General features: G+C 35.7%; 1 long non-coding RNA gene across 1 annotated transcript in view; it reads left to right on the forward strand.

Moving 5' to 3' along the window:
* Positions 1-3320: 3320 nt before the first annotated feature.
* LOC115275736 overlaps positions 3321-23677 on the forward strand; it is a 34762-nt gene continuing 14405 nt past the window's right edge. The window contains exon 1 of the long non-coding RNA XR_003901730.1: positions 3321-3339. This is a non-coding gene — a long non-coding RNA (uncharacterized LOC115275736). The remainder of the gene's footprint in view (positions 3340-23677) is intronic.

A 23677-nucleotide genomic window follows, 5' to 3' on the forward strand; every position in this document is an offset into this window, starting at 1 on the left:
AAAATTCCTCTTTTTCTCATTTCAAACTTGAGATCTCGGGGTCAACTGCCCAGGACACTGTGGGAGATGCAATTGGGAAGCATTTCAGAAGGCGCCTATTGAAGGCAGCACATGGACATCATTCTTTATGAGGATCTAGTTCTAGAGCTATGTCTTATCATCCTTATCACCCTAACTATCATCACACAGACTAGGTTAAAGTCCTGGCTAATTCACTTGCAAGAGACCTAACACTGATAATCTTTGGGTTTTATTTTTGGCATCTATATTATAATACTTTCTTCACTGGAGAGGGAGAAGTTTCAATATAGTAACAGGAGAAAGTTCTTTGTTGATGGTAAAATATATAAACCATAGGATGTTATATTATTATTAATTTCATGATAACCTCACAGGTGTATCCAGAAGTGTCACAACTGAGATTAGGAATTTGGTACCGTTTCTCTGTAGCTGATACTTCGCAGGAGATATCTTAGTAGCAGAGTATCCCTACATTTTCACCTGAAGTGACTGACGTAGGAGTCTCTACCAAGACATTGGAAGGAGTGCTTTGCTAGCACCTTGGCTGTGCCTCCGTTGTAGACTTATCCTTGTCTCCCAGCCCTGCTAAAGGTGAAGGCGAGAGATTGAAGGTAACTCTGAAATGCACCAGTTCCTCAAGCAGGCTGAGCCCTGAAACATGGCTTCATCTTTAAGAGCTAAGGGGAAAAAAAGTTTTGATGCCTCTAGAATTAGTATTTATTGCTGGTATTTTTGCTCAAAGGTAAAGAAAATCTCCATGTGGCTTAGGATAGATAGCTGCCCAACAAAATAGAAAATCCTACAAAGCCACATCTATATGGCTATCTAGTTAGGACAAAGTTGACACTGTACTACAACGGGGAAAAGATGCATTTTCAGTGAACAGTATTGGGTAAATTTGATATTCACAGAGGAGAAAAAAAACATCTTGACTTTGACCTCACATCATGCTCAAAATCAGTTCCCCACAAATTCAGATCTGAGTGTGAAAAATAAAGTAATAAAGCTTCTATTTTTTATTTGTTGTTGTTGTTTTTTCCTTCAGTTTGGGCACGGTGTCATCCCAAACAATATACGTTTAACATGCAGTGTTATATTAGTTTCAGGTATGCAATATAAGGATTCAACAATTTTGTACATTACCCAGTGCTCATCATGATGAGTGTACTCTTAATCCCTTTCACTTTTCTCACCCCTCTTCTCCCCCCTCCCCACATACCTCTCTGGCAACCACCAGTTTATTTTCTGTAGTTAAGAGTCTGTTTTTTTAATTTTAATTTTTTATTTGTTTTTTCCTTGTTAGTTTTATTTCTTTGTTTTATAAGTTTATTTATTTGTTTTGAGAGAGAGAGAGCCAACAGAGAGAGAGGGATAGAGAGAGAATCCCAAGCAGGCTCCGCACTGTCAGCACAGAGCCTGATGTGGGGCTCCGTCTCATGAACCGTAAGATTACGACCTGAGCTGAAACCAAGAGTTGGATCTTCAGCATCTGAACACCCAGGCACCCTTGTTAGTTTTGTTTCTTAGATTCCAAATATTAGTGAAATCCTATGGTACTTGTCTTTGTCTGACTTATTTCACTTAGCATCAAACCCTCTAGATCTATCCATGTTGTTGCAAATGGCAAGATTTCATTATTTTTTATGGCTGAGAATTATTCCATTTCTTTATTGCTTATCTTAATTTAAAAATTTTTAATTCTACTATAGCTAACATACAGTATTAAATTAGTTTCAATGAGGCTTTAGCTTTTATAATAAACATAGAAAAACGTCTTTATGACCTTCGAGTAATCCACAAAGATTTCTTAAGTGGAACACAAAAAGGGATAACTATAAAGAGGAAAATAATGTTGAACTTAGTTTTATTAAAATTAAGAACTACCATACATCAAAGCTGTTGTTTAAGATAACGTAAACACAGCACACAGAGTGGGAAAATATATTTGCAATAAGAAGACTCATATTCAGAATGATGTAGAGAACTCTCATCTCTCTCTCTCTCTCTCTCTCTCTCTCTCAATATATATACTATATAAAGAACTCTAGCAAATCTAAAGGACAACTCAATAGAAAAAGGGCAAAAATTGTGAACAGATATTTTATGGGTAAGGATGCAAAAATGGGTGATACATGCATTAAAAGAAGTTCAACTTATTAATCACTGGAGAAGTACAAATGAAAATATTGGAAAACCACTATACCTTATACCTGAATGATTAAAACAAACAAACAAACAGATGGAAAATACCAAATATTGACAATGATATAAGGAACTGAAATTCTTGCACATTGCTGATTGGAGTGTATATTGTTAGAACCACATTGGAAAACTTATTGTCAGTATCTACTAACACTGGCCATATTGGGTATTTTCTACAGCCTAAGAATTCCACTTCCAGATTTACATCCAACAGAAATGCTTACAGTTTTAACCAAAAGACATAAACTAGGATGTTTATAGCAGCACTGTTTTCAGTAGTCAAGACCTAGGAACTCCTGGAAACAAATGGCCATCAAGCAAATAGGAAGAACGAATAAATTGTGGTTTATTCACACAATGGAATATCATAAAGCAGTAAGAACAAACGGTCTATAGCTAAATACAAAAATACGAATAAATTTTACCCATACTAAGCAAAAGGGATCAGACGCATACTGTTGTAATTCATTTACATAAAGTATAAAAACAAACTAATTTGTCAGAGGTCAGAAATAGTGGTTACTGTTGGTTGAGAGTAGTGACAAGAAAATGTCACCAGAGACCCTTTTGGGTTTCTTTACCTGGGTTCTACTCGCATAGGTATGTTTAGCTTGTGAAGATTTATTCAGCATATTTATATACTTATGACACATGCACTTAGTATATTTTTCTGTGCGTGTGTGTAGTACAATGATATAGTATATGTAATATACTGTGTATATAATAATATAGGTATTATACCATTTTCATATTGTAACCATTTTACAATTATAGTTTAAAAGTCAAAATTCCCTGAGAAACCTCATTGTCAAGTATACTTATGTACCCTTTGTATGAGTCTTGCAACTAACTAGGTGATCTGTTCAAGCTACAGTTTTTTTAATTTATTTAAAAATTTTTTCTTTTTTTTTTTTTAGGGCCCTCCTGGTCCAAAAGGTGATAAGGTAAGAAATTGTGTAGCAGAAACAAATTAAGTTAGTGGAAATCCATTGATATGATCTATGCTATGTTATATTTTGGTCTTTTTAATGAGTATCACAATAGAATTTATGCTAAAACTATCTATCATCTCATCTTCCTACTCTACAGGGAGAACAAGGTGATCAGGGACCTCGGGTAAGTTGTATTCTTCTAATCCTGGGCAGAGAATTGGTTTTGAGCTCCAAATGTACTGAATTAAGTAGACTTGGCTTTATAACTGCCTTTGTACCATGGTTTAGTAATAGCTGGCAAAAATATCATCCCTCTTGTGAGTGAAATAGCCTTAATAATAACTAACAGGTATACCCTGTAGCATTACATTAATTTGATAGTGTAAACAGGGCACTGTACAGTAATTAGCCCTGCTGATGAAAGGCCAGATCATTACTAAAAAGTCAGTAGTAACCACCCATCCAATGGCTATTGGGTCCTTCAGATTTGCATGCATTGTTTTGCAATATAGAGGCCATTTGGATTCCTGTTGAATTTGGCCCTTTTTCTGCAGTTAAACTTTATATGCTATTGCATAAATATGTAATATTGTAGATGAAAATATTAATTCATGTTACATGCTTATTCTTCATCACAAATGTGAATATTTACTTGAATTTCTTATTTTTATTGATTTTTAAGCAGATAAAAGGTGTAATATAATTTAACATTCCAGGGAGGAGGGACATTCTTTTATTCTTCTCAGACGTGGCTTTTTTAACCATCATAACACAATGGTGAATGCTTCGTTGTTACCTTGGTAGTGCCAAGTCCTCTGCTTCACATCTGTGCCTTATTACCCAAATGTTCAGACATACTGTTCCAATGATGTAGTGGCTCCGTTCAGACATACCTCTCAATTTTCTCATGTCACTATGCACAAGAGCAAGTATTTGGTTGAAGAGTCATTTTTTACAGTGAAAAGGCGCATTTAAAACTTTCAGGTTGAAAACAGAAACTGTGTAGGTTTTTTGTAAAATGCACTGTGTGTAGATAATTATTGAATTCATTTGTATGGCAGTAGGAATTTTGTTACAAAAGATGTAGTGGATGCAAATTTGAAAAGTTTATAGCCTTATCTCCTCAGTTTATTAAATTAGATAAAAGTATGCTATGATTTATTTTCCTTTCCATTTTTCAGCCATTTCTTTATAGAAAAATAATGATTGTGCCACAGAGCATTTTGTTTCTTAGGGGGATTATGCTAGCTGATGACTAGCTTCAAGCTAAAAGCTCATGTTAATGGTCAAGGAGATTAAACATCATGGTACCTGTTATGGATGTGATTGGAATAAAATTCTCATAACCTTAAGTGATTAGAATATAGCCACTGGTTCTATATGTGGTGATTATTTCACATGGCATGTCTCCATATATTGAGCATCATTTCTTTCTACACGCAATATCAAAATCACTCAACTTGCCCTTTCCAGGTAAGGGGGAAACTGTTTCCATTCTGAGAAATCTTCTTTTGGCAAAGGAAGTGAAGGGGTGGTTCACAGCTTAGCTGTCATCAGTATGCACACAGTCCTCATTCTCAAAAAGGTGTGTTGGCTTTCATCGTTCCAAAAAGTGATGATTGATTATAAAGCTAGGCCAAATTTTCAGGGTGAAACCTGAAACCATGTAAAATTCACCTGGTTTCATGTTGCATTACAAACTAAGTCTTGGACCAGGTTCCTTGTAAGTTTGGCCAAAGTTCATGAACTACTTTGAGGAAGCCAGACTGCCTTTCATAGAGATTTCAGCCAGTTTTCACACTGACTGAGGCCAAGTTTCACACGATTCAGGGGCCATTTAGCATTTCAGGTGGAAAATGGCAAAAATTGATCCCATTTTCTCCAGGATTTTGCTTTTTATCAAAGGAATTTGGATTGAACTTATCATGCAGGGTGAATCTTCATGGGTAAAAATCTAAATGTCCTGGGAAGTATATATGAAAGAGAATGAGAACCTACTAAATCTTTTCCCAGATTCCTAATTTAGAAACAAGGCAGGTCACATTTAATGCTCTCTGAAAAATAAATATTACTTTCTAGTAAGAAAGTATTAGCTACTTATTAGGAAATTTATCACACAAAATAGTAAAATGAAGGCTTTATATTTCCAGAAAAGTCAAAAGTAAGTTAGAACTGGAAAGGTCTTCAATAGTAATGAAAATTAACTTTACCTGTTTCATCTGTAGGCACACTATTCCAGCTGACAATCATGGAGACTCTTTTCTAAGATGCAAATCTTTGTATTTGAACACCCTGTCCATTTTTATCCAATCATAGCATTTGAATTCAACTTTTTACCATTTGTTTCAAGTAATTTATTTATTTCCACAATTAACAATATGACCCTCCATCATTTCAGTTCTTTGTTAGCTCACCTACTATTTCCTTGAATATGGGTTTGTTTGTTTGTTTGTTTGTCTTTTTGGCTTCCCAGTGTCCCAAAGGAATAAAAGGCCATAGCAGGAAAAAAAAATTAAGGTAATATAGAAATTAAGAAGGCAAAACTATTTTGAAACACTTGTACACATATTTAGCAATATACATTGAACATCTATTATCTTCAAGATACCAGGCTTAATACTATAGAAACCATAAATGGGTCTACTTTCTCTCTCTTCTACTACCACCAAATTCAACATACTATTATCTCATGTTCTTGACTATTGTAGCAGCTTTCCAAGTAATCTTGCTTCTACTCCTGACCTGTATAATCCATTTTCTACACAGCAGCCAGAGAGATCATTTTCTATTGGAAATTAGATCAAGTTACTCCCTGCTTTAATCCTCAGAATGAAATCCAAACCACTTTTCTTGGACTCCATGGTCTGTCAAGATTTGGCCCTTGCTCACCTCTATAACCTTATTTCACACCAGTCTTCCCTTCCCCCCACTGTGGTCCAGCCAGATACTCCTCTATGTGTACTTCAAACACATCACACTCACTCCTAACTTGATGACTTCCTATTTATTGTCTTCTGCTCTTCTTGTGATTGGGTTCTCTTTGTCACTGAGATTTCATTTCAAATACTTTGTGGGAAAAACTTCCCCAAGTACCCAATCTATGCTTGTTATCTGCAAAACATGCCCCTTCATTTACATAAACTCCATGAGAGCAAGGGCTTGGTCTATCTTGTTCATACCACCATCACCTAGAACAGTAAGGACTCAGTAAATATTTGTTAGAATAAAATATTATTAATCACTTCTGCCCTCAAGGAGCCTATAGTCTCATGGGTACCTGAATAAGAAAACTATGTAGTTATATGTTATAAACCTTAAATAACTGTATCAAGAGATACTAGGCAAATGAACATTCTTGTATTTTAAATAGTCATTGGAGACTCGACGTGGTGACACTTGAGCTAGGACTTGATAAATGGATAATCTTTAGAAGAGGAAGACCTTACACATTCCAGATAGAAGCAATAGTACAAACTATATTACACAAGTGGGAAATGAGAGGATTCATGTCAAGACAATAATATTTTATTTGCCAAGAATAGAAGTTAAATATAGAAAAATTACATCATATAAGGCTGGATTTTTAAAATTAAAGTTATATTATGGAATATTTTGATTGTTTAAGTGTGATAGGCAAAAGGGAGACATGGAAGATTTTTTAGCACTTTATTTGATACATAGTGCCACCAGACTCTTCGATTTCATAAAGAACTACCAAATGTTCTTTATAAGAATCTGCTTGATGATGGTGTCTTGTATAAAGTGGAATTGGAAGAGACTGAAAGAACCAGGAAACTGTCAGTCATCCAGGACAAGGTCACAAGAGCCTGGGTTATAAGGATTATGTCTAGTCCTCCATGGAGAGGTGAGCAGAGGAGATGGGCTGGCTCTGTCTGCAACATTAGGTATCATTGGAGAGGAAGGGGCCACACTGAGCAGAAAGCTCAGTGTCAGAAGGAGAAACTCAGCAGTGGGGAGAGGCTATGTTGGTAAGTCAGACAAGAAATTCCAAAGGAGTCACCAAAATATGGGAGAGAGCTCCATGTCTTTTATGGGGCCTACCATATGATAAATTTATTTATTTTTCTCATATAATGAGAAGTTCAGAGAAGGTAGTTGATGGTATTAGTTATATAATTCAATGATGTAACTCTGGAAGTCTGTGAATCTGTTGGCCTTTCCTTCATGATTGTAAGAAGGCTGCTACAAGTCCAACAGTCACATCTGTGTCAGCAAGGAAAATATAGGAAGAGGAGTCTCTATAAGAAAATGTAATTATTCTCATGAATTTCATAGCAGACTTCAGCTCATGTCTCATTAACCAGGCTGTGTCACATAGTTCCCTCACCGTTGGAAGTGAACCAAAGAGAATGGGGTTGAAAAGGAAAGTTGGGTCATCTCGTAACTGAACCAATGTGAGTTTGCTCCTCGATGAGTTACAGATAGAGACTATACAAGGTGGAGTTGTCATACAAGGAAATTTTATTTGCAGCAAATAAGGAGATCACAAGGAATAACTTCCAAAGCATGACTCTCTGAGCAAGGATGAGTGGGTTTCTTTTATTTGGGGTTAGAACAAATATTCAGAAAGGAGAGATTTGTCATTGCGTGTAAAGGCGGGCATAAGCTTAAGCCGGCATACTTAGAAACCATGTCTTGTCTATACATGCATCAAATAGTAGTTAATGAAATTTGTACTCCTCCTTGGGCAGAGATTTTTAACATTATAATGAGGTAGCGGTAACTATTGAAGAAGGGGAAGGGGCTAAGGGAATGGTCTAAGAGCTACTATAAATTGGATGGGGTCTTGGGCTCATTATTTCTGGAGGGCCCTGCTTGAATGTAGGGCCTTGCTTGTTCATAGGCTGGCACCATATCAGTTGACGTTGAGTCCGGTATCTGTGGAAACTGTTAGTGGAATTATTAGCAGAGTCTGAAAAGACACAGTAGCTGATTAAAGAGAAACAGTTCTCTGAAAAACAAGTGGTAGCCTTTCTGCCAGTTCCAAGTTAATTAATGCCATGTGGCACAGTTTCAATCTCACCAATATGGTTTGCCACAAGTTCCAAGCAAAAACTCAAAGAGGCAAAACCAGGGATGACACTAGTAGAGGAGAAATTAATAAGAGAGAAATCTTCAAGCAGAACATGAGAGATGAATTCAATCTATATTAGATTTATATCCAAAATCTGTGATCATTGGTGACTTGTGGCCAAGATCAAGTTAAAAAAAAAAAAGCAGTCAGGGCATAAAACAGGAAGATACTGAGGTGAAAATTCAGCCCAAGTCTTTTATTTAGATATAGGGTCTGATGTTGAAAAAAGACACAAAGATAAGGCTATAGTTTAGGCTTGATAAAATTGGTCAGAAGACAGTCAGAAGTATAAATAAGTTGAATTTTAATTATGTTGAGTTTGTGATCTTGATGAATTATTTTGCTGACATAATGTGGCAAACAGTTAGAAGCATGAGACTAGAAACATGAAGTGGTGCCAAAACCGTTACATAGCTGAACTGTCACAGAGTGAGAACTGAAACCATGGAAGTAGAAAAATAGTGAGTAAAGTGAGTGAAGGGTGCCTGGCTGGCTCAGTCAATTAAGTGTCTGACTCTTGATACTGGCTCAGGTCATGATCTTGGTGGTCATGAGTTGGAGCCCTGCGCTGACAGCCTGGAACCCGCTTGGGATTCATTTTCTCTCTCTCTCTCTCTCTCTCTCTCTCTCACTTGCCCTGTCCCTCTGTCTCTATCAACACTAAATAAATAAACTTAAAAAAAAAAAGAAATATCCACACTTAGGAGCACCTGGGTGGCTTAATTGAGGTCTTACTCTCAGGGTCATGGATTTGAGCCCTGTATTGGGCTCTGCACTGGGCCTGAAGCCTACTTAGGAAAGGGAAGGGAGAGAGAAAGAGAAAAAGAAAAGAGAAAGAAAGACAGAAAGAAAAGAAAGAGAGAGGAAGGGAGGAGAGTGGGAGGGAGGAAGAAAGAAACATCCACGTTTAAGGAAAAGAAGGAGAATCAGAAAAGAGAGTGATAATACAGAGGCAAAACCAAGACACTACAATGTTTTAACACTAAAGGAGGAACTACTTTAAAAAACAAAAGTGGCCAATGAAATGATCATAATAAAAGGAAAGCAACAGGGATGAGGTCTATGAAAACCCTTTGATCTTGGTGTTCTGGAGTCCACAGTTGTTAAGGGAGTACATTTTGTTAAGCAGTGGAGTAAGATTGCAAGACCTTAAAAGGTAAATGGTAGGAAAGTTGACTATCTTTGAATACTGTTGATGGCATATGATTTAATCAGAAGAAAGTGGGCTAATCTTTTTGGCATGAACTTTCTGTCAGTATATGTTGAACCAATTTTGAGCTTACAATTTTAGTATAATATAGCAATCGTAGATATCATTTGGTTCTTTCTACAAGACACTGAGTGTTAGATTTCCACAGATGAATGCATCCTGACATTAGAATTGCACTTTCTTCCTTGCTTCCTGGGGAGATGTCATTACAGATTTGCCATTAATCTTCAGTACATTGGTGCAAACATCGCTATTCAGCAGTTAGGCCGTTAGGCTGTATGGTGGGGCTGGTGCTTTTTCTGCGATATAAGTCACCAAGTCTGGGCTTCATTTTATTCATTTCATCCTCCCAAGTTTGTGTTATAGAGTTCTGAGGCAATGACATTACCCTGTGTTGAAGCAGAGATTGGAGACCTGCTGTAAGGAAGTGGAGGGTCATCCCTAGACTGAACAAACATTGGGCCAGGACCAGGAAGTAATATTTCACGCATCATAATTATAATTGCTAACTACTTAGCTGTAGAATTTGCTGAACACCTTTCTAGGCAAGTTGCACACATCATCTCTAAGCTTTACTACAGTTCAGCAAGGTAGGATAAAGGAAGAGAAGAAAGGTAGGAAAAGTGCACGCAGTGGATTTGAGATGATTCCATCCACATGGGCTGGGGTCAGGCTGGACAGGGACCAAATTCTAACTCTACCACTATCTGTCCTTATGGTTATATGAAGCGTTAAATAAAATAATGTATAAAAAATCTGTAACAAGCTGTCAACAGATCACAGATGTTCATTCTATCTACATATCGCATGAAGAATTTGGGATGAGATAACTTGCCCAAATTCACATAATTTGTAGGTGGTTGAAAAATGAATTCACACCTAGCCCTCTTGGCTCCTAGTTTATATCTTTACCAGTGGATCTGCCTGCTCTCCTATCAACAAGATAGTTGTTATTGTCATCAACCTTGATGTGAAACAATAGGGATTACAAAAATATCTATAGCTCAAATAATAACACCAGTAATAATGATAAAGTAATTTTATTGATCTCTTAAAATACACCAACCATTCTATGAAGACATATCTTATTTCAATGACCCTATGAAATAGTTGCTTTCATTTTTTCCATTTAATAGATGATAAAACTATGATTCAGAAAGTTTAAATATTTTGTCCAAGGTAATAGAGTCAATCAGTGGCAAAGCCAGGATTTGAGGCCAAGTACTTAGAGATTACATTTTCCATATATTTTCTCATTTATCCTCAAAAGTAACTCTGTGAGTTAGCATCATAAATCATAATCTGACCTTTTTTTCTGATGAGGATTGAGCTCAAGCAGGTTAAATGACTTGTCCAAGTTCTTTTACACACATGGACCAAAAGACAATTCTGGGAGTCAAACCCAGATTTTAATTTCTGCTCACTATCCACAATAGCAAAATGCTTTCACATGGCTCCTAGGACCTTTTCAACTTTCAACTTGTGAATGAGAGTGAAAAATCTGGGGAACACAAATGCAAAAAGGAGCATCTTTTTCCTTGCAATAAGTCTTTACAATTCATGTTTTTTGGCTCTCCAAAAAACAAATGAATGAGTGGAGCTCCCATACCTATACCCTAGAACCTCACGCAATATAAGGGAGTAGGGCAGTGCTGACCCCCAGGCAAGGGACATCAGAATGTCCAGTTACCTTCTTTTAATACGATTTTTCTTCACAGCTCAATGGCACCAATTTTGAAATTAGATCAAGATCCCAGTATATTTGTTATTAGTGATTTTTTTCTTTAGGATAGATAATCGAATGAAGTCTGTTTTCTGCTCTTCATATTGCTGTGTTCACATGTTTACAAGGTATTTTGTTGATTCTGCTTTTATTCTGGGAGCCTCTCTTTGCAAAAGATTGCATTGTATTTCTTCATCAGTCACAGAACCTGAATGTCAAGTGTAAAAGACTCAAGACTTTCAGGGCATTCCCCATTTTTGTCTGCACCCATTACTACGACCACCATCACTCTTCAAAGAGGACTTCTTGTTCGCCCAGTTCTTACAGGCTGCTGCCCTTGTCATGAACCACAGCCCTAGGAATTACAATGGTACTCAAGGCTTTGATGTTAATGGCTCATATTTCTTTTCTCTTTCTTAGTGACTTAAAAACATATTTTTAAAAATAAGCAAAACTGTTTTAGTGTATAATACTGTCTTTTTACATTAGGGTACTATGTTGCACTGAAATTGTGGCAAATTTATTAATCAAACTTAGGCAATAAGATGAACAAACATTATGAAGTTATCTTTTGACTATATATTAATCTTCTAATCAGTTGGCCACCATCACCTTGCCAAATAACACAGAGGTCTGATAAGTAAAGATTTAGTGGTTATTGGTCTCAATATCATCAGCCAACAGCTGGTTTTAAATGAGTCCTAAGCTCTCACAGTTTCAGTAAGCCACCCAAGAGCTCCGTTTAACTGTTTTCATAAAGTTCGTTCTCTTCCCAGTGTGTTCAAGTAAATTTTCATAACAGCTGGGACTATACAAAACTGATAGCATCTTAAAAACATCTTCAGCCAGACAGATTAAGTTCCAGAAAAGGAAAGCATTTAGAAGTTTATTTTATTATCTTAACCTTGTTGACTTGAATGATTAAACAGATTCTTTGGCTCTGCTAAAACATTTAGGCCTGGATATTAATTTGATGTCCTTATTTACTTAACCCTTGCCTTTCTCTTCAGCCCTAATGAATACACTATTCATTTGGTACTGAATGTATTGCCTGTGAAAAGGGAAGGGATATAACACAATGGAAAGAAATAAATTGTGAGAAAATTGTTTTAATGCTTTCCAGATTCCGCAGAAGTTGGCATGGAAACAGACAGCTCATTAAAATTTGCAAATGTTCTTGTATTTTTTATAATCAGAGTTCTCGTTTGAGGGTTCTCTGTCACACTTCAAACTAGGTATTGAATTAAACCTAGAAACATTTGTAAATGTGTCCTAATGTGGGTCAGTTTGAAAAAATAAATTATTTTTGCAAACAACTGTTGATATGTAGACAATATTTCCCTTGGAATTCAGTGTTGTGAATTATACCTCCATTATTGGTTGTGGCTGAGCCCATCAAATAAGAAAAAGAAAACACTTTAGGTCTTGTACATTTTTGTCTAATGTAAAAAATTATGTACATAAACCTATAAATATGGTAATCCAGTGGGGTAGACTTTTAAACAAAATATTTGGAAGTAAAAGTGAACAATTTGCAAACCCTTATATTAAGACAACAATAACATAAAGCAGAAAGCTTGAGAGTTGAGCCTGTAACTGAAAATTCTATTAATGACCACAGATGTACTAAAATAAAATAAAAATCTAACTTGAGGCATATTCTCTGACAAGGAATTCTAGGCAATAATGTCAACCAGTTTAAATACCCACTGGGTTTTCTTTCAGTGTTTTTAATGCAGTGACCTTCACAATAAAATAATTATTCATTCCATTTTATAAAGTAAAGGAAAGATTTCATTTGCCCACAGTCTTGTACTCATTGCTTATATCAACTGCAGCAGTCTCCTGTTTACTTTTGTACATGATTTATGTATCTGGATATATACCTTTCAATCTTTTCAGGCCAATGTATACCATTTCACATTTTTCTTAATAATGAGTGAAGGAGGGGCACCTGAGCCGGTTAAGCGTCTGACTTCAGCTCAGGTCATGATCTCGCAGTTTGTGGATTCAAGCCCTGTGTTGAGCTCTATGCTGACAGCTCAGAGTCTGGAGCCTGCTTCAGATTCTGTGTCTCCCCTTCTCTCTGCCCCTCCCCTGCTCATGCTCTGTCTCTCTTTGTTTCTTAATAATAAATAAATGTTAAAAAACTTTTTTTTTAAGTGAAGGGTTTCCTGGGTGGCTCAGTCAGTTAAGCATCTGACTTCAGCTTGGGTCATGATCTTGTGGTTCATGAGTTCAAGCCCCACAGCGGGCTCTGTGCTGATAGCTTGGAGCCTGGAGGCTGCTTCAGATTATGTGTGTCTCTCTCCCTGCCCCTCCCTCCCTCACATTCTTTGTCTCTGTCTCTCTTTTTCTCAAAAGAAAACATAAAAAATGAATGGAATGGAAGATTTTAACTAAGAGAATACATGCATGCATATTTAACATTATTCCATTTATATTTTTTGTTTGAATTTTTATAAGTGATTGCAGGTATTTTCTAAATTAAATTTTCTAAATTAAAGAATTCCTTGATACTAATTATCTCTCAAATACAAAACTAAACATATTTTATTCTTTTTGTCTTGCATGATAATTTTACTTGAATTCAAATGTAAGCATCTTATGTTTATTAATCCATATAATATGGAGCTGTGGTTTGCATTTATGCCTGCAACTGAAGTATATAATAAAATGTGGAGGACAAAATAGATTTGGGGTTGATGACGTTCAATATTATATAAGGAAGAGGAAGTACACCTTTAGGTAAATATATTAAAATCTATATTTGAAATGGATAAATATTGTAGTTGGTAATATCTATGAATAACAAGCATATTGCAAATAGGAAATACAGAAACTTACGAGCAATTTACACTAACAAAATCCAACACAATTCCCACCATTTTTTTCCATCACTTCCAAATGAAGAATTATAGTTGCAATGAAAATGTTAGTGAAGTGGATTCACCAAATAGAAATCAAGAACATATGAAACAGCAGGTTTTTAATGGTGCAGTAGGATTTGCAGAAGGGACTAGAATACAAGACTATATTTTTGATTCTTCCCTTCATAAGGGGGGAATAACGGCTTATGCATTGACAGATCTTGTGTAGGGAGAACAGGTCCTGTAGGTCTGAATGAGATGGGTCTCTGGAAAGTCATTTAGTGCCAGACAGCAGCATCCTTTCATAAGCATATCCTGTACTAATGTGTCCAGCAGCTCCTTGTAGCAGACATAGCCTGTAAATCACAAGTGGCAAACAGGACTGACTTTGTAGAAAAATAATGTCGGTATGGTGACTGGAGGGAGTCAGGAAGCTTTGATATTCATCTCTTAGAAGTCGGTTAAGTTTTGTTTGGAAAATGTTGATATTCAGAGAAACCTCTACTGATCACTAAGTTTTTAAAGCTTTTTCCCAAATAAGCTTTTGAATGATTTCATACACATGAATAATAAAAATAGTAGTAAGAAGAAGAAGAAAAATAATAGCAATGGTAATAATGTAACATTATTGTTTTCAACATTGTTCCATACATGAAGAAAACTGGGCAGTTTTAACCTGCTTTATTAGTTTGTGAGTCTAACATGAATCTGTTAGTCAAGGAACCTCAGTGGTAGAAAAGGTGTTATCAAAATCTTCCAATGTAGCATTCAGAACATCAAAGAAATAGTAACATAGGATATTCTTTCCAGGACAGGAACTTTAGTTAGCTGCAGACCTGAAAGAACTCATTAGAATTAAGAATGAAGATAGAGAAATGATAGAAAGTAAGCAAGAGGAGAGGGAAATTGACGTGGCACAGTGTCAGTGCTGTTCTGGCTTGAAGCCTGTGTGGTGTGATGTGATGTGAATTACAGAAACTGTAACACTAGGAAGTTCAGGGGAGCAGCAGGTGGTAATTCCTGCCTTGTTTCCATGTCTTCAGAAGACCTTATCAGCTTGAACTTTCTGAGTTTATTGGCAGGTAAGAAAAAAGACTGAGTGAGACACCACCAAATTTTTAATTCAGATGATACTCCATTTTTTAAAATTTCTTCATTTCTTTCATTAGGCTTATTTTCAGATGCTGAGTTTATTTATTTAGACTACTAAAATTGTGGCCCAACCTCAAAAATATCTCACCCAAGTCTTGAGCCCATTGTGACTTAGAGGAGGTCCTCATGTTGTGAGATTTCCAGGATGGCTGAAGAGAAATTCTTCAGCTGGTGAGGTAGCAAGTACAGAATGAGACCTGTGACTCAGGGAGCCATGCCCAGATGCAGAGTACACCAGAGAATCTTCTAAAACGTGCCTAGTAATAAGTTGCATAGGCTGTGTTATTTTGTCTTTTTCAAGGTTTATAAGTTATTTCTCTTATTAAGAATTATCAAACACTTGCCTTTTACACAGCCAATCAATTAAATATCACACTGTATATCACTCTATATGTAAATATATATTATATATATATCAATTTTCATTTAGGTATTCTTTCTATAGAGATATTTTACACAGCATATGTGAATATTTACTTAAAATTGCAGTTGCCTATACTGTCTTTATGAAGCATACATTATTATTTACATATACAAGATCTAAATACATTCAAATGTGAACCTACTCTTCGTTATACTTTAATTCCTATTAAGAAAAGGTAGGTAATGGCCAGCAGACACATAAAAAGATGCTCAACATCATTAATCCTCAGGGAAATGCAAATCAAAACCAAAATGAGATAATCACCTCATACCAGTTAGAATGGCTAGCATCAAAAAGACAAGAAATAACAAGTGTTGGCAAGGATGTTGACAAAATGGAACCTTGCACAGTATTGGTTGGAATGTAAATTGGTGCAAACACTATAGAAAACAGTATGGAGGTTCCTCAAAAAATTAAAAATAAAAATATCAGATGACTCAGTAATTCTACTACTGAGCATTTACCCAAAGAAAACAAAAACAGCAAATCAAAAAGATTTATGCTCCCCTATGTTTATTATGGCATTGTTTACAGTAGCTGAGATATGGAAGCAACCTAAGTGTCCAACAATAGATGAATGGATAAAGAAGATATGGTATATATACACAATGTATTACTCAGCCATAAGAAAGAATGAAATCTTGCCATCTTTGACAACATTGATAGAGGGTCTCATAATAAATGAAATAAGTCAGGGACAGACAAATACCATATGATTACACTTATATGTGGAATCTAAAAAACAAGATAAATGAGCAAATAACAGCAAAACCAAGTAGACCATTAAATATAGAGAACAAACTGGTGGTAGGCAGAGTGGGGGGGGGTGAAGGGTATTGAGGGAATGGGCAAAATAGATAAAGAGGATTAAGAAGTACAGACTTTCAGTTTTAAAATAAATAAATCACAGAAATGAAAAGTATAACATCAAGAATACAGTCAATAATCTTGAGAAGAATGGAAAGAAAAAAATGGAAAAAAGAAAGAAAGAGGGAGGGAGCAGGGAGGGAGGAAGGAAGAAAGGAAGGAAGAGAAAGGGAAAGAAACGATAGGCAAACTGTTTAGTTTTATTAAATTAAATTGATATATCTTTCTAGTTTACCTTTCTATTCAGTGTGGCATTGCAGAATTGCTTAAAGAAAATATAAATTAACTTTTAATAATCTTATGCTTAATTTTTCTTCTTGCATGTTTTAGCCTGCAAAGAAAACTGTTTTCAGTGTTCCTTTACAAAGTAAGATGGAAATCATCATGGCGACTGTTCTTGACTATCACATCAAAATTTGGCTCTAACAATATTTTGTAGTAGAATCTAGTGATTAAGCCTTTTCACTTAATACCAATTAATTAATTAATTTTTCAAAAAATTCTTGCTTCGACTTGAATATCAGAGAAAAGTTTGACACCTAGTTCAGAACTCAGTACCTTTTCTTAGCTATCTTACTTCTTTATATTTCTTAGTGGTTGAAGAAGTCATAAGGTTCTAGAATCCCAGCACCAGGATTCTCTATTAGGGATAGCAACTTTTTTTATAGGAAAAGGACACATATATGTTCTTTGCATTTAAAATAAGTTATTGTCATTCCCTGTAACTTTTCAGTCCTAATTCTTCCTTCCTTTCACTTAATTTTTTATCCCACTGAACGGTTCTTTGAAAAAGTAAACACTGGAAAAATTGTAAATCATTAGTATAGTTTTATCAGATGTTTGAAAATCGGAAACTATTTTGTTTTTATCAGCATAGCTGTTATCCATCATATGGTAAAAAGCTGCTAGCTACAACTTAACCATTTTTATTGATTTTTTAAGACATTTTTGATAGTATGTCTTTGTTGTTTAAAGGATTTATAATCTATATAACAATCAGTGTAACTTTGGCAATGAACACAATAGTGAGTAATATTTTACTTTTTAATTGTATGTTTTTCTTTCACTGCGAAGTATATAACAACTATGTTTAAATTGAGAAATTCACACCCTACACTCACCACTTTCCTTTTCTACTATAGATAAACATATGTTATTTCAACTTTGACTAAGTGAAGTTTTCAAGGAAACTTCAGTGTTGGGAAATTCCAGCTTATGACATTATAAAGCCATTTTTTATAAAGCCATTTTTTTGCCTTTTTTGCTTGGTACAAAATTACTTTTCAATCTTAGAAACTTTTGTTTAGTAGTTATTCATAATTATTCAATAATACTATAAAAGGAAATTAGTTTTGAGGAGTTATAGAAGGAGGGGAATATCTGGAGATCTATTAGACGTTTTGGATTTGTTCAGAAAATTAATGTAGAGATTTACAACATCACCCTTCACACTTACACTTTTAGGCAGAAAAGTCAAACAAAATCGAAATAGAGAAAGCTTTTGCTATGTCACCAGCACAATGTCGAACGCTAATGCTGTAACTCTATCCTGGTCTGTGGTATTACTTCCACTTTGGAGCCCTGTCTTTCTAATAAAATGTGTCAAAGAAGAATGCAAAGTTTGAATCATGGTATCTACCCAGAATTTTATATAGTACTGTTATAGTAACTCAGGATTTTTAGAATGTGTCAAATCAAATGGCATATGCCAACAGGGTTGTAGTTTGAGAAACTGTCACAATTTATATGGGATTTCTTTTTAAGGTAGAGAGTAACACCCTTGGTTGTAGCAGGGGAAAAGAATTCTATGTCTTTATTTTTCCTTGGTTTTGAAATATATACACTATTTTGTGCAACCTTCCTTCTATGTTTTGAATTAATAATTCTCATGAGACAGATGAGAGGCTACAAACTGGTACCTTACAGACCGGATTCTGAGAGAGAGAAATTTTATTTTTTTCCAAAATTGGTTGCTAACATTTTAGTATTAGACAATTTAATATAAAATTGTTAAATTAATTATTTTTAATTGAAGTATAGTTGACATACAATGTTATATTAGTTGCAAATGTACAACATAATGATTTGACATTTGTATACATTATTTAATGCCCACCACAATAAGTATAGTTGCCATCTGTCACTATACAAAATGATTACAATATTATTATTTTATTCCCCTTGGAAAACTGGAAGATCTATAACCAGTAGGTACACATTCCTTTATAATTTCAGTTGGCTGGAGCTGAAGTGAGGCTGTCTTGCTTAGATGGAGCATGAGTTCCTCATTACACACGGTGACACTCAGCCTACTTGCAATACCTGAATTAGATATTAAGATTATTGGGGTGTCTGGGTGGCCCAAGAGGATCTGAATCTTGATTTTGGCTCAAGTCATGATCCCAGAGTCATGGGATCAAGCCTTGTGTCGGGCTCTGCACTAACAGCATAGAGTCTGCTTGGGATTCTCTCTCTCTCTCTCTCTCTCTCTCTCTCTCTCTCTCTCTCCCTCTTCCCCTCTCCCTTGTTTGATCTCTCTCTCTCAAAAAAATTTTGCCTCCAATATTATGATGAGGCAAAATATGCAGGCACACAGGTAACAAAACAACTAATGACATTTATTTTCTAGGATGAAGGCTACATAACTTCCTTTAATTTATATACCATCTGTTTTAAAATTACATAGAATTCTTATGTTGGTGATTTTCAATCTATGGTACTATAGAATTTTTTATTTAGTATATCAATCTGTTCAAAGAATAAAATTAATACTAGTCATCTTGCCACTTGAGACAACAATATGGATGGACTTAGAGGGTATTCTGCTAAATGAAGTAAGTCAGACAGAGAAAGACAAATACCATATGACTTCACATATATGTGGAATTTAAAAAACAAAACAAAAGAATAAACAAACAAACAGAAAGCAGAATCAGACCTATAAATACAGAGAATAAACAGATGGTTGCCAGAGGTGGGGACAAATGGCTGAAAAGGAGTAGGGGACACAAACATCCAGCCGTAGAATGAATAAATCATGGGAATGAAAGGTACAGCATAAGGAGAATTCAGTGGTATTGTAATAAGATTGTATGATGACAGACGGTAGCTACAATTGTGTATACAGCATAATAGAAAGTTGAATCACTATGTTGTACATCTGAAACTAATGTAACATTGTGTGTCAATTGTACTTAAAGGAAAAAAATTAATACTAGCTCAAGCTTGGTAGTTTTTAAAAATCAAGATGCCAATATAATTTATGCTATCTTTAAGAATTTTGTGGAGGAGCACCTGAGTGGCTCAGTCAGTTGAACGTCCAACTTTGGCTCAGATCAGGATCTCCCGGTTCATGAGTTCAAGCCCTGGGTTGGGCTCTCTGCTGTCAGCCTGGAGCATGCTTCAGATCCTCTGTCCTCCTCTCTTCCTGCCTCTCCCCTGCTTGTTCTCTCTCTCTCTCTCTTTCCCTCTCTCTCTTTCTCTCTCTCTGTCCCCTCTCTCAGAAATAAATAAAACATTTAATAAAAAAAGGAATTATTTTAGGGGCACCTAGGTGGCTCAGTCAGTTAGGCATCTGACTTTGGCTCAGGTCATGATCTCGTGGTTAATGAGTTCCAGCCCCACCTTGGGATCTGTGTTGACACTTAGGAGCCTGGAGCCGGCTTTGGATGCTGTGTCTTCCTCTCTCTCTGCCCCTCCTCTACTCATGCTCTGTCTCTCTCTCAAAAGTAAATAAACATTAAAAAATAAAATTAAAAATTAAAAACATTTTTGTTGAAATAAGAACTAAATAACAGGAATGTTTAAAAAATTATCCCAGTTTTATATAGAATAGTAATTAAGTAATATGCAAGTAATAGTAAAAAGATAAATTTTAGGCCTTTAGTTTTATATGTTCAAAATTAGAAACAACTCAGACTTTAAAGACTTGCACTTTAGTCACTTCTTTGAGGATAAATCTGGCCCCAAATTTCAGAATTTCCTTTTGGTTTTTCTTAAAAGTATACATGTTGGCTTATTACTTAAGATGATATAGCTTAGACATCTTTATAGGTTGTAGCTGAAATGGTAGATATTTTAAATCATAATATAAACTTAACTTCATATATTTTTTTAATTGGACCCAAATAATTTCTTTTATAATACTACTCAGTAAACTTCTAAAAACATTCTTACTTTAAGGCTGTGTGTTTTCTGGGTCCTTGTTGTGTTTGCTGAATCGGTTTAATGGAAACATCCCCCTTACAGAATTTCTAACAAAATAGTCTTGATGGATCCCCAATAAAAGACAAGTTTGTGAATTGCTTGGAATTGCCCTTTGTAATTACGCTATCAAATCTTAAGAAAAAGAACTAATTAGGGCTAGTATTATATGACTTTTTTCCCCTGTGTCCTCCTTTATATAACATTAAATTGAAACCTGATTTTTTTTCTGAGTGCAACAAATATACAATTTGAGGGTGTGGCCCCCCAAAATATAGGATCCTATAAGGTAGATTATATGTCCTTTTAGAGAAAAGAGTTGTACGCTTTTGAAACATTTTTTTCTAATAGTGTTTTTAACTGTTGGATAATACAGGAATTAAGAATTCATTTTTTGTTAGAATTAAAAATCTTTTGGCAGTGCCATAAAGGGTTTCTAGATAAATCTTTATCTATTTTAAAAAGGTGCTGAGGAGGAAGACTATATGGGTAACAGATTTCTCTTGCTGCTGCATCAAATTTTCTCTTATAACTACAAAATAAACCCATTTCATGGCCAGCCAGTTGCCTAAAAACTCTTACAGGGTCTGCTAAGCTCATGGTTCTTGAGTTTTATTCAAACACATCCAGTGGCAGGGGGCTCATTCACTCTTACAAAGCAGATTAATAATTATAGACAATTCTGAATATTGGAAGACAGATTAATAATTACAGAGAGTTCTAAATAACACAAAGTAATTAGATCATTTATTCAACAAGTATTTTTTGTTCCTTCTTTTGAATCAACTTCTGCTGTCCTCTACTTCCTCTACCTTTTGTTTTAGTCCTGCCTTCTGAACTAATTCCTCTTTTACGTGACAGCTGTTCAGGGATTTTATAGAAACAGTGAATGAAATTTAAGATTAAAATGAACCCCAAAGCACTTCTCATCCAAACTTTCATTTTGCTACATCCCTCAACAAGTAATGATCCAGCATAAGTTTTAATATGCCTTGTGGTGGTGAAGGTGTTTATGTTCCACATGCAGTTCTGAATCCATTTAAAGTAGCTCTTAGGGGCGCCTGGGTGGCTCAGTAGGTTAAGTGTCTGACTCTTGGTTTCGGCTCAGGTCATGTTCTCACAGCTCCTGCGATTGAGCCCCATGTTAGGTTCTGCACTGACAGCATGGAGCCTGCTTGATACTCTCCCCTCCTCTCTCTCCTTTCTGTCTCTTCCTCAAAATAAAGAAACTTTAAAGTAGGGACGCCTGGATGGCTCTGTCAGTTAAGCGTCCAATTTCAGCTCAGGTCATGATCTCAGATCAAGCCCTGCATTGGGCTCTCTGATGTCAGCACAGAGCCTGCTTCACATCCTGTGTCTCCCCCTCTCTCTGCCCCCTTCCCATTTGCACACCTGTGAGTTCTCTCTCTCTCTCTCTCTCTCTCTCTCTCTCTCAAAAATAAACATTAGATAGATAATAGATAAAGTAGCTCTTCTATCCCATCTCATCTTCCCCTGCTCCAGTCCCGGCTCCTTCATCCATTCCTCATGGGACAATTGTGTGCTTTCTTACTATCTTGGTTGTTCTCTGCATATACTCCTGTCTCTGTTCTTAAAGGGTAATGTTCGGAAATTAAACACATCAATGCAGCTGGACTAAATGGGATATAGCCTCCCTTCTTCTGTTTATGTTAATATAGCCTAGAATTAGACTGACATGAAACTACATTAGCAGTCAAGTCATATACTGATGCATACATTTATTATCAACTTAAATTCTAAAGGGTTTTTTTCTCACTGTAACTAACCCTTAGCCCCTCAATTGTGTTTTTATATAGTTTGTTTATTGGATCCAAATACTTGTCCTTACATTTCCATATTATTAGTATCCTCTAATTCTGCCATCTAAGAAATATTACATTTCTGGAGTCTGATTCTACCATCCAAGAAATACTACATTTCTTCTTCTGTCCCATTTTCTGGAGATCTGAGACATAGATGTAAAAACAGATATACATACATAGAGAAAAATTTTTCTCAGACCCAAAGTTAGAGAAGACTAATCTAATTCACTGATACAGATGTTAAATGTTGAATGGATCAGGACTGAGAACATGAACTATATGACCAATTAAGCACTATTATGTATGTAAATTGTTCAGTTGGTTATAAATCCATTGTTTTTATTGGTTTTCAGTTCAGGTTTCCCAATTTAGTATCTAAGGATAATGTAAGAGACCCAGACAAACCTCTTGCTATAATCTGATTATAGATGTGCATCCATCTATTAAGAACCATTTTAAAAAAGGAAATAAAGTAGGGGTGCCTGTGTGGCTCAGTTGGTTAAGCAACCGACTTTTTATTTCAGTTCAGGTCATGATCTCATAGTTCCTGAGTTCAAACCCCACTTCAAGTTCTGCACTGTTAGTGTGGAGCCTGCTTGGGATTCTCCTTCTCCTCTCTCTCAGCCTCTCTTTCTCTCTCCTCTCTCTCTCAAAAGTGAATAAACATTTTTAAAAGGAAATAAAGAAAATATTTTTAATGTTATTTAATGTTTACTTATTATTGAGAGAGAGAGAGAGAGAGCGCACAACAGAGTGTGAGTGGGGGAGGACAGAGAGAGAGGGAGACACAGAATCCAAAGCAGGCTCTAGGCTCTGAGTTAGCGGTCTGCACTGAGCCCAACACAGGACTCGAACTCACGAACCGTGACATCATGACTAGAGCCAAAGTCAGATGCTTAACTGACTGAGCCACCAGGCTCCCCTAAGTAAAATCTTTTTAAACAACAACTTCTTGGGGGGTTTTGGCAAAATTTCTCCAACAATCCTGTTAATGGTCTATTCTAGTCTTGACTTAAGTCAATAAAATTTTACCAGTCTATATTTTGCAGAATTATCTTCTTCCTTTTCCTCTATTACTTCTATTCTATCTTAGTTCCTAAAAAATTTATGTGAATGGTTTGATAATTTTTGTGGCAAATCCTCAGTATTTAGAAA

This window comes from Suricata suricatta, chromosome 1, assembly GCF_006229205.1.
Source record: "Suricata suricatta isolate VVHF042 chromosome 1, meerkat_22Aug2017_6uvM2_HiC, whole genome shotgun sequence".
NCBI classification, from domain to species: Eukaryota; Metazoa; Chordata; class Mammalia; order Carnivora; family Herpestidae; genus Suricata; species Suricata suricatta.